The 11,364-nt window shown below is 33.4% G+C and overlaps 1 long non-coding RNA gene across 1 annotated transcript; it reads left to right on the forward strand.

Annotated features, from left to right (window-relative positions):
- Window positions 1-4,617: 4,617 nt before the first annotated feature.
- On the forward strand, window positions 4,618-11,134 carry LOC127881199 (uncharacterized). Its single transcript, XR_008049960.1, has 3 exons — window positions 4,618-4,649; window positions 10,514-10,613; window positions 11,094-11,134. It is a non-coding gene; the product is annotated as an uncharacterized LOC127881199 (long non-coding RNA).
- Window positions 11,135-11,364: the final 230 nt, after the last annotated feature.

An 11,364-nucleotide genomic window follows, 5' to 3' on the forward strand; every position in this document is an offset into this window, starting at 1 on the left:
ATAAACCATTGCCCGAGCACACTGCTTAACATAAAACTCTGCATAAAAAGGTCGAAAACGGCCATAAAATGGACAGCCCGATTTTAATGGGCTGTATCATTGATATACATTGTAAATAGAAATCTTTGCAGTGTTGGTGCGGTGCCTTAATAAAAATCTATTGGTTTAAAAATATCTAACCGTTATTAGAAGCGTTAAAAAGACGCAGTACTTTAAAATGGATGGGCCTAACGCTGTTAAAAAGCGGCGTTTTTATTGGTTGATGCACTTTTAAAACGAAGGCGCTGATAGGCCGAAATTTCTTATTAAGGATTGCAATTGCATTTTTGCAGACAATATATAAAGCATACTGTATTGTCAAATACGTCAATGATTCAGTTAGTAAGGCCCACTAATCAGCTAATCATAACAATTAACTTGTTAATGGCATACAATAATATGTATCAAAATAGCAAACTGTGAATCTGCAACTGCGGACAAAAACCCTCCCGTGAAAGCAATCAAACACCGACAAATGTAATTGCTTCACACATTGTTGCATTCATTAATCCGCAAAATTTTCTCAAAAAAGCAAACTGTGAATCTGCAACTACTTATAGTTTTTAAATAGTTTAATCACAGAAACAATTAAAAGCAATTAAACGCCGACAAATGTATTTGCTTCACACAATGTTGCATTCTTTAATCCGAAAAAATCACTCAATGCTGAAAACATTTGTTCAAAATATCATACTGTGAATCTGCAACATATAAAAAGCAATTTGTTTGTGTAAAGGCACACAAGTGTCTACAATGTTGGTTTTTGTTTATCAATTGATTATGCTTATTTGTCAACGTATGTAACATTATACTGTCTGACATTCGGAAATGACCGATTTCAGATTAAAAATTCATAAATAATTGTTGAGTTGAATTCGTGGCTCAGATTTCACGGGAGGGTTTTTGTCCGGTCCCGTTTTTTTCATGGGAAGGTTTTTGTCCTCCCCCGTTTTTTTCATGGGAGGGTTTTTGTCCGTCCCCGTTTATTCATGGGAGGGTTTTCGTCCGGCCCCTATAAAACTGACGGGAGGGTTTTTATCCGGGAGGGGTTTTGTCCGGCATTCGTTTTCCAACGATATCTATATTGACTGCAACGATTTCTATATTGGCTGCGTTTTATGGCCCGATAACGCAGTCTGCAATTTGAAGCGATGTCTATATTGTCTGCGTTAAAAACAACAATTCGTTCAATCTGTACAAACATTTATCTATACATACATACATTTTTATACATTTTATAAAATTATGTTAATACATTTTGAATTACTCTTGTGTGCGTATAAAAAATTATTATGTATTCAATTTTATTCAGAAAATAATAATACGTGCAAAAATATAAGATTAAATAATTTGTGGTATGAATAAAATAATTATGTAATTGGGTAATTATATAAATTATCACGGCCATTTTCAAACAAAAAAATTAAGGGAGGATGAAGAGAAGGTTTTCACGGGTTATCAAGTAATTAAGGTAAGTGTTGTTGTTCAATGCATGGTTGGTCAATTAAATGACATGAAATTAAAGAGACATGTGGAAACTCTGAATGATGCTAATGTTCTTATTTGTATTGTACTGTGTCACTTATGTATCTACGTCCTGATTTTTTTAAGAAATAAAAGATTCAAATATGTCCTTTATATATTGTATCCATGTTGTAAATGTCTAATTTATAATATTTAATATATGGTACATTAAACAGATTACAAAGATAATAAGTTAGTATTTTTTATTCAACGGATTTGTCCAGACAAAAAATAAAATCAGTTATTTCGGCCGTCAATCCCATTATTCAAATACAGTAGCCAGGTGCCTGTGTTTTGAGCTGATAAGAAAGGGATCACCACAGCAGGTTGCTAATACACAGTGTATTCATTCGTGTCTGCTGGCGTCATGTTAGATGTCATTTTTATCAGTTTAAAATTATGTGTAATTTAGTTCGCATCTCTACGCTTTACTCAACATTCAATGGCACGAGCATTTAACAAAATTATAAAACATAACGCATATCATTTTACTTCTTTTTATAAATTAGTACACGTATTATATGTTATATATTGTTTTTTTATTATGTTTTTCTCAACCAGAAAGAAATAATAAAACTTTGTTATATATAAAACGCACTCGGAATTTGACATTTTATTTGAAGCAATCCACAATTTTTTGTAGCGGCCAAGCGCAGTTTTTATATTTAAACTGAAAATAATATCCAACGAATTATTTCATATTTGTTTATGGTTTTTGTTTGATATGATTTTTTAATTAATCTTGTCTAAATTATTTTACAAGACCCTGTTTTAATAGCATTAAACGTAATTGAAAATCTTACATTGATTCCGTCGTAAATAATCATTTATTAATACTATTATGTTATTTAAATTAACGCACCAATTATTACAAAAATATTATTGAGTTATTTAAATCGTAAATTCACTTTCACTAGATTTCCATTTTAAATTCAATCTACATTTTTTTGGTTTGGGACCTAAATTTCCTAAAAGAATTCGTTTTAAAATGTTTAGAGGTTGCTCATTCAAGCCCCTTAATTCTATACCGTAGGCATATCATTAATTACTCAACTCAAAATTAATCCTAGTTTGTAAATATATGCCCCTGATGTTATTGTAAGCCAATAATAGGTGTCAGTAACACCTCATTGTAGGTATAACACCTCTATAAAAAATCTATACACCGAAACCTCCACGGCATTTACTATATAAATCCAATTTACCGAACTTGTCATTTACCGAAACATCCAGCACCCAAATATACTGCCATTTAAGCGATGAAAAACAATAAGTTTAAAAAATGTATGGACCTTTACCACATTTACATACATATACTGTTAATTAAAACCGTCGAATTATTGATACAGTCATTCTCGAACTTCACACGTTTTTGCCTTCTATCTCTTTATTGGCTGCGTATTCCTTCTATTTCTATATTGGCTGCGTTTGCCAACGATTTCTATATTGACTGCAACGATGTCTATATTGGCTGCGTTTTATGGCCCGATAACGCAGCCTGCAATTTGCAGTCTGCGTTAAATGCCGCGTTTTATACACACCCAAATAAATACAACTTCACATCTTTGCAATAATAAACCTATTACACATACAAATATAAGAATTAAACATTTTGCTATCTTAATACGATATCATTTCAATCGCTGTTTGAAGAAACCATTGTTTATTATCGGTTACCCAATAACGCAAATGTTATGCTCCATTGCCCTCAGGCATTCATCTTTCTGGTTTTATGACTTTAATCCGGTTGTAAAAACACGATGATCGAAGGGTCACATGATAAGCGAAAACAGGACAAAATCTGATAAAATACTGCTGTAAAATTGACTGTCCGAAAATTTAGAGTCTTTAATTATGGATAAAATCCGTATGTCCGAAAATTAATAGGCGAGAAAAAAATCATATTTGCTTTAAATGGGTGTCCAAAGTCTTGAGTAATTACGGTATTGGATTGTGGTGGTATTTTGATAGATTTTACACAAAAATCATGTTTCTATTGTATTAATTAATAATTCCACACACAAGAGAGTTGCATTGTAAACTTAATAGTATTTAGAAACTCGATCATTGTTGTATGAACCTTGATCTGATACCTAGTTTGAAAAGAACGCTATCAAGCCTTACAAATTTATATAATGCAAACAAATGTAGTAGATTACTATTTGATTAACTAAATTATGATTATATATACATTGGTAAAATATATGGGCCAATGCAAATAATTTGCTATTTGACCTTTACGCAAGTATAGGTTGCCTCTAATGCAGTACTCCAGCTAGGCCTAAATTCAAGGGCGCCCCGCTCTGCCCTCCCGAACTTCCGCCCTGCCATCCCAAACTTCCGCCCTGCCCTTCCTAGGCCCCACCCCCTGCCGTTATTTTTTTTTATTTTACATATGATGATGAATAAATATGTCATTATAATTCATTGTAACTAATTTATTTTTCACTGTAGACATTATATTTGAATTGTTTAATAAAAAAAAAAAAAATAATGGGAATAATATATTCTAACAATTATTAATGCCATATAAATTAACATGCAAGAGGAAGCATTCCAGAAATGCCCGCTCGCTCGAAAGTGCCCTTTTGACAAAATACTGCGCGTCCACAGTGTCCTTTTGACAAAAAGCCCCCCCCCCCCCCTGCCCTTTTCAAATCCTAGCTGGAGCACTGTAATGTGTTAAATGCAAGACGCTGAATGGTGAATAACAGATCAATCATATCGGACAATATATTAAACACGATGTATCTAAACCATGTAAACTGACAGACAACCTACTAAGCACAATGCCACACGATTTTATCCCTATACAAATTATCATCTCGTTGACAGCTGTTAACAAGCACAAAAATGCGACTTCGCTATTATTCATTTTTTGAAAGTATGCATTACAATCGACTATTCTAATTAGAATTTTGAAATATATTTTTATTATACGATTTTTGCATATTAATGCTACGGACAATCCTTTGCGTCCTTTTTATTACTTTATTGGACCGTTAGCAGACAGACCGTTATGGGCTGGACCGCCTTGACCAAAATTTCGATCCAGGATTTAAAATGGCGTCGGTTGGATGATTTCGGTAAGCACTTATGGTTTTTACTTTCTGCAAATAAATAAAGGTTGAGAGATACTTGTTATTGTCAGCGTTCTTACATAGAATATTGTATATAAAATAACATTCTCTGTATTGTCGCGCAAATGGTCTTCGAGTAGCCTGCCAACATGTTACTGTTTTGTTAGTTCATAGAACTTCAATAATTCAGCTCTCCGGTTTATAACCCAAAGGGTTGCTGAGAGTTGCAATTCGCCGTATAGGAGGTTTTTGTGTGACGTCACAAGAGGGGTTTTCCGTTACTAAAAATAGATTGGCCGTCAACTTCTTGATCGCGGCCAATTATATTGTATCAGAGTAAAGGTCGTCAAAGACTTAATACTTACAATTTCACAAAACAAAACTAAATACCCGTATTCTTTTTTAAAATAAGAATTTAATAAATGATATTTCAAAAATAATAAAATATATAATAATTTGAATATTATAATAAGTGGTGTGGATGCGATAGTGTTATTTTTCATCCGCGATTGAAATTTAGAGTAAGGGGTGCATTGAATCAGTCATAAAACAAAGCCCTAAAATAGCTCAATACATTTCAATCTTGAAATGTATTTTTAATTTTCTTTTACATTGAATGAATTTTCGTTTCGTTAACATTGAATGAAAATATTAATAAATTTAAGCATTCAAATTGAAAAAACACCTGCATATTTTGCAAATTGAACTGTCTTTGCATATACACGTATATTGAAAACTCGTCAGTAGTGATAATGAGCGATACAAATCTAGCATTTTATGATACCATTAAATAACACATTTAATTTATTTAGCGCAAGTATTTTATATCCCTATAATGAACAATCGCCATTGCTTGTTTTCATGATGATGTTTCGAACACTGCAGTAACGCACGATCTGTACACATTATAGCAGAGTTTACATTTGCAGGTACCAGTTAAATACGTTCATTGTGTAGCAGTAAATGTGTACAATATTTTAAATGTATAGTTATTAAACACTTTATTATTATGTTTAAACTGGCTAATATATATACGTTATAGTTCCTAGCTGTTAATCCATTTCGGACAAATGTCTATTTTTAAATATGTTCAAATATTTTATTAAAGCAACTGTTAAGTTTTTGACTTAATATGTCGAGAGATGACATGGAGTTATCATAAATTGTGTTTAATGACCAGACACATGTGGTTTATGCAGAGACCCCATACAGAGTCATACAAGTATGTCCCTGGGTTTATGACACACTGTTTTCTTAGTAATTGTCTGGACAGTATCCGATCATATCGATCGAGATAATTGGTTTGTGATAAACAAAGGGGCAATTAAACACTGGGTTAAAATGCTGAAACAAAGAGTGTCAAAATTGGTGTGAACAATTAAATAAAAAACATTAACATTTATCAAGAGGATTTAGTTAATCTGTAACAAGGTAAGTTTTTACAGACAAATAGGTTCAAATCAGTTTCTACATGTTGATTACATCAAATCAATCAATTTGTTGTTTGTTTTCTTCTTTATTTGTGTTCGTTCATTGGATTCAATTTAATCTGAAATAATTTCAATTTCTGAGTATTTTATGTTCTTCAAAAGGGTCGCGAATACGTTTGTAACCTTATCACGATGCGCTTCATCAATGCAAACAATAGCAGAATGGCCGCGGTTTTGACGGCCAAAATTTGAGCATGCGCAAACGTGACGTCATTATCGGAATCCCCAAAACCTCCTATATTGTCCTAAGGTGCAAAATTTTATCACCACTCAGTGCCCCAGATAAGCTGCGTATCTGCGTCTTTCACTCTATTAAAATATCTAAAAACGCAAATAAATACAATATCATGCGTATTGAAAACGCAAACAATTTGAAAATTACGCTAATTCTGCAAATTTAATGCGTACGATACAATCGCTTCGATCGAAAATGCTTTGCTCATTTTAGGTATTTGCTCTTTGGAATTATTATTGTAAAGCGGGGACAGTTTCATCCAGCAAGCGCCTGGATGACGGAGCAGGATAACAGTCAAAGTTATTCAAACGCTCTGCGGACCAGATTTCATAGTTAAAGAAAGCGTCTGACCAAATTATTTACGATAACATACATGCGTTTTCAATCTGACCTCATATGTCAATCATTGTGCATGTATTTGTAAAGCGACTGTACTTTCAGTTTCTATAACGATCCGAAATAAATATGTCTAAAAGAGGTCGAAAACGTCCGCGATTGTTGCGCCAAAATATCAGTCTATATGTTTGACAGTTACAAAGATGTCAATTAACAATTCTTTTTTAAAGTTTTTATTATGGATAGTTTCAAGGATTAAAGAAGTTATGAAATATCAGTTTATTAAAGTTAATTATAATAGTTTACAGTTTTATTGAATCAATACAAGTGTGCAGCTTCAACAGAAGTAAAGCATCAATGATTTTAAGGTATACCTTTTTATAACTCATTTCACCCTATTTCAAGAATGAAATCACCCTATTTTTCAAAATCAATGGGTGAAAACCCTATTTCCCAAATAATTATCTGGGGCACTGACCACTGCAAGGGCTAAGGAACGCTAATTATGCAAAAACTTAACAATGTTTAACTGTCTATTAAAAGCACAAACTGATTAAAGCAAGAAATAATTGCTCTTTATTTAAACTTCATTCCTATAGGTTCGTGAATTCCTATTAGTTTGTGAATTTTTTTATGATGTAATTTTTAAGCCGTCCGTGCACTGCACGCTCCGAATTCGATACAGTTTCAAGCCGAATATATTTCTTTGTTAATAAAATCCGAAAAATGAGGACAAAGAATGTAAGAAGTTGTACTGTCACCATAATAATTACACACACAATGAACACAAACATAAAATCCTTTGAAAAAAAGCACCTTTTAAGTAAAAATATTTCCAATATACGTTTTCGATTAATCCGGGTTCCTGTGTTAGCATTTGTCAAGGTCAGTTTACCGTACATTATTGACTCAGGTCGGCGTTGTCATATTTTAGAGGCCCGTTATTGGCGTTAAGGGGTTTATCGTATACACACGGAAATCAATTAAAATCTTATAAACGCCACGTGCATTTTTTAACGTTGTAAGCCAATCCTCAGAGATACCATGGAAGGTATAGATCATACAACCCCGATATTTTTCTAAAAGCAGTATAGGATGTAAAGACCAAAAAAACTATTGGTAAGTCGAGTGGCGCTACAATAGTACATCCCCTATCAAACCTTAAGAGATAGGATTAGTGGACATGTAGATCCTAACAAATTCCTAAAGGAGACCATTTTTACAAATGACGAAGAGTAAGGGCTTGTGGAACATGCGGAAAACTACGCAAGGCTTGGCTACAGTTTAAGCAATACAGCCATGCGCTTACCTGAAGGCAGTTAGCAAGTGGAACATCGTGTCAGCCTTCACGAAGGCCGGTGTGAACCCACTAAACAAGAATGCGGTGCCTTCAGAAAAGCTTATGCCATGCGAGTCATTCCGAGACTCGAACTCTCTTCAGAAGTTACAAGCTGTATGGGCTGGCAAGCAGGCAGTTGAAGAGTATCTCCGGGCAAAAACAGAGGCGCCAACCCCTATCACGTGCAGATGCCAAAAGAAGATTTCGGCGAATACAAAACCAAAACCTGGCGGGAAATTAATAACAAGTGATGCATACATCGAAGAGGTGGAGATGTACGACGCCAAGAAAAATTTCACTGCCGTCACATCTCAAAGCCAGATGATATGTAAAAGCCCGAGGCTGTCAATAACTGGCATACAAAAATTTCAAGCCAACATTGTTAGTGAAAACTCTGATACCGAATCGGACACGTACGAGTCCGAAAAATGTTGCGTATGTGGAAAATTTAGTCCAACAAATCTGGACACAAAACCGCACATAAAAATCGTTAATTGGGGGCAGTGGGACGAGTGTGGGCATTGGGTCCACCTTTCCTTCTGCCATACAAAATCGGTGCTGAGAAGAGGAGACAGTTTCCCTTGCCCACACTGTTGTTAAAATTTAAAGTTGTTTTGAACCGTTTATAAGTTATGCATTCGTTAATAATAAATTGATTGTAAAATCGTTCAATCGCTGATCATTAATGATTCATTACATTCGCTTGAATATACCATTTGAATGCGTTCAATGTTCATACTTTATACGTTATTTGTTTAAATAAGTTCATTATGTATCGAGGATAAAGTAATCGCAAGATAGAGAAACGAAAGACTCTGCGTTTGCCTCAGCAATTTCCCCTCACAGAGCCTCACAGTAGAGCGCGTGCGTTCGACCAATCAAATTCACAAACTTATAGGAAAACGTCTAGCAGATATTGACTTCCAGCTTTCAACTTGAAAATGAAAGTTTATTGATGTTATGCATGTTTGTTGACAAATATTTTTATTGTTTTATGAAACATAGATATTTTCCCTTTTAAATATCACATTTTTCTTAATAATGCAGACGATCATTGTACGCATGCGCGAGTTTGAATGCGTAGGTGGCCGAACCAACAGGAAAAGTGGCTACTTTGTTATTCTTCGGTACACTTTATCCACCTTATTGGAAAACTTTCGTAATGTTGCCGACTAAAAGTGTCCCTATCGCTTAGGTGGCAGTACACCAATCGTTTGCTCATCGTAATATTTGATGTAACCTAAGTAGTTAACAATGTCAAACAGATGTCAAATATTTACACTGTTCCAAATTTCAACATAAAAATGTCAACAAGATAAGTGTGATAACATCATTGTGATTTTTAGGTTGCATGCATAGGATAACGTCTGAAGGCTGCCATTCAGGAACAAAATTGAATTCACGAATTTTTTATAAAATTGTTTCTGAGATGGAAAGGGTTTATATTATTGTTATTGTCAAAACATTAGCTTAAACTTATTTCAAGGAAACAAATACCGTGGCAACATCTTTTTTTACCCAGTGAAACCTCTACATTGCAGTGTTAAAGAGGTTCAATTGATGCAATGTATTCGGCTTAAATAATGAATGTATTGATTATTTTGTATATAAGAACATAAATTGGCAACAAACACATCAGGATTTCAATAATAAAGACAACAAGGTATACCCGCCCAGGTACCGAAATACACTTCAACACCGATATTTCGAAGTCGTCGGGACCGTTAAAAAAACTTCGGATTAATGATAATTCGAAATAAACATTTGACAGAAGACTTCTTTGATTCTCTAAAAATAAAACGCTATGGACTTCGCATGGTTCAGTTACACGCTACTATTAATAATTGTTTTACTTTAAAACGTGAACTAGTCAGATAGCAATAGATTGCTACTAACGGAGGAATAAAACGATTATTTTTCTTCTTTTTTATTTTCCTCTAATTACATGACATATAAAATATAATCAACATTACAAAGTATCAGAACCTCTTTAGAGCCATGTTGACAGTGTGTTTGCCGGAACACCAAATTCATCTGCTATTTGCTACGCGCAAATCCACAAAGTGTAATTATCGGCTTTAGACAAAGGTGTGAACTTACGCTTAGTATTTTGCAGTTTTGACTTCGGATTAAAGATTGATAATTAGGTGCGAATTGTATTGTTGTGACCGACAGAATCACTTCGAATTATCGATTTCTTCGGTTTAACGAAGTTCGGATTAACAATGAAATTTTACATTAAACAAAGAAGAACCAAAATCGGGACCCGAAAAATACTTCGAAATAACGGTGACTTCGGATTATCGGTGTTCGAAATAACGGTGTTGAAGTGAATAACTATATTTATTTTGTTTATCATTATGACACTGATAAAAGGGTTATTTATGTACTATTTTTTCAAACTGTTAGGTTATTATGAAATTTATGTACAGAGATATCGTTCTAATATGTGTTCTCTGGCATTTTTCAGGTTAAGGTTGGAACAAGTTGTTTTCTTCTGGACATGGAAAACTACATGAATGAAGGAAAGGATGCACGTTTGCCATTCTTAAAAAAGTGGTCCACCTTTGGTAAAACATTATAAACTGTTTTACATTTAAAATACAAGTATATAGTCTATAAAATACACACATAGCAATTTAACAAACATTTCTATATTATAGAAATGTATGTTAAATTGCTATGTGTGTATTTTATTTTGATTATTGTTACTGTTAGTACCCTTGTATGAATCTCTTGCCAAATTGAATTTAATGTGTATTGACACACTTTAAGAAATATTTGTGCAGATTAAATAAAAAATTTACATCTGATACTTTACAGTCAGCATCTTATAAATAATTATTGGCTAAATTACATGTTTATAAGGTCCAAATTATATAATAATCTTCGTGGATTTATAATAAAATGGTAAATGCGCAGCTTGAATTACATGTTATGATATGTGATTTTATATGATTATGACTTTTTTTTTTGTACAAGCAAGGCTTATTTTGCCAATTGTTTAAGTTTTGAATTTAATATCCTAATTAATTGCATTTATTTTGCAGTTCAGACTTCCTGTTCTGCAAGTTCAGTGACTATATGCCGCAATTTTAACCGACCCAATTTTTACTTGGCTGAAATCACTTACATTTCATGGTGCTCTTCCATAGATAAAAATTTGTAAAAAATAAATGTCTGTAAAAGAATACTTATTTCATCTTGTTTAAACTTTAAACACCTTTACAGCATCTGTACACACCAACTGCATGCCCATATTTGGAAATTTGAATGAATTATGGAACTTTTATATACCCCAGGGGTGAAAATAAACTGGAC

Source organism: Dreissena polymorpha, chromosome 5, assembly GCF_020536995.1.
Source record: "Dreissena polymorpha isolate Duluth1 chromosome 5, UMN_Dpol_1.0, whole genome shotgun sequence".
Taxonomy (NCBI): Eukaryota; Metazoa; Mollusca; class Bivalvia; order Myida; family Dreissenidae; genus Dreissena; species Dreissena polymorpha.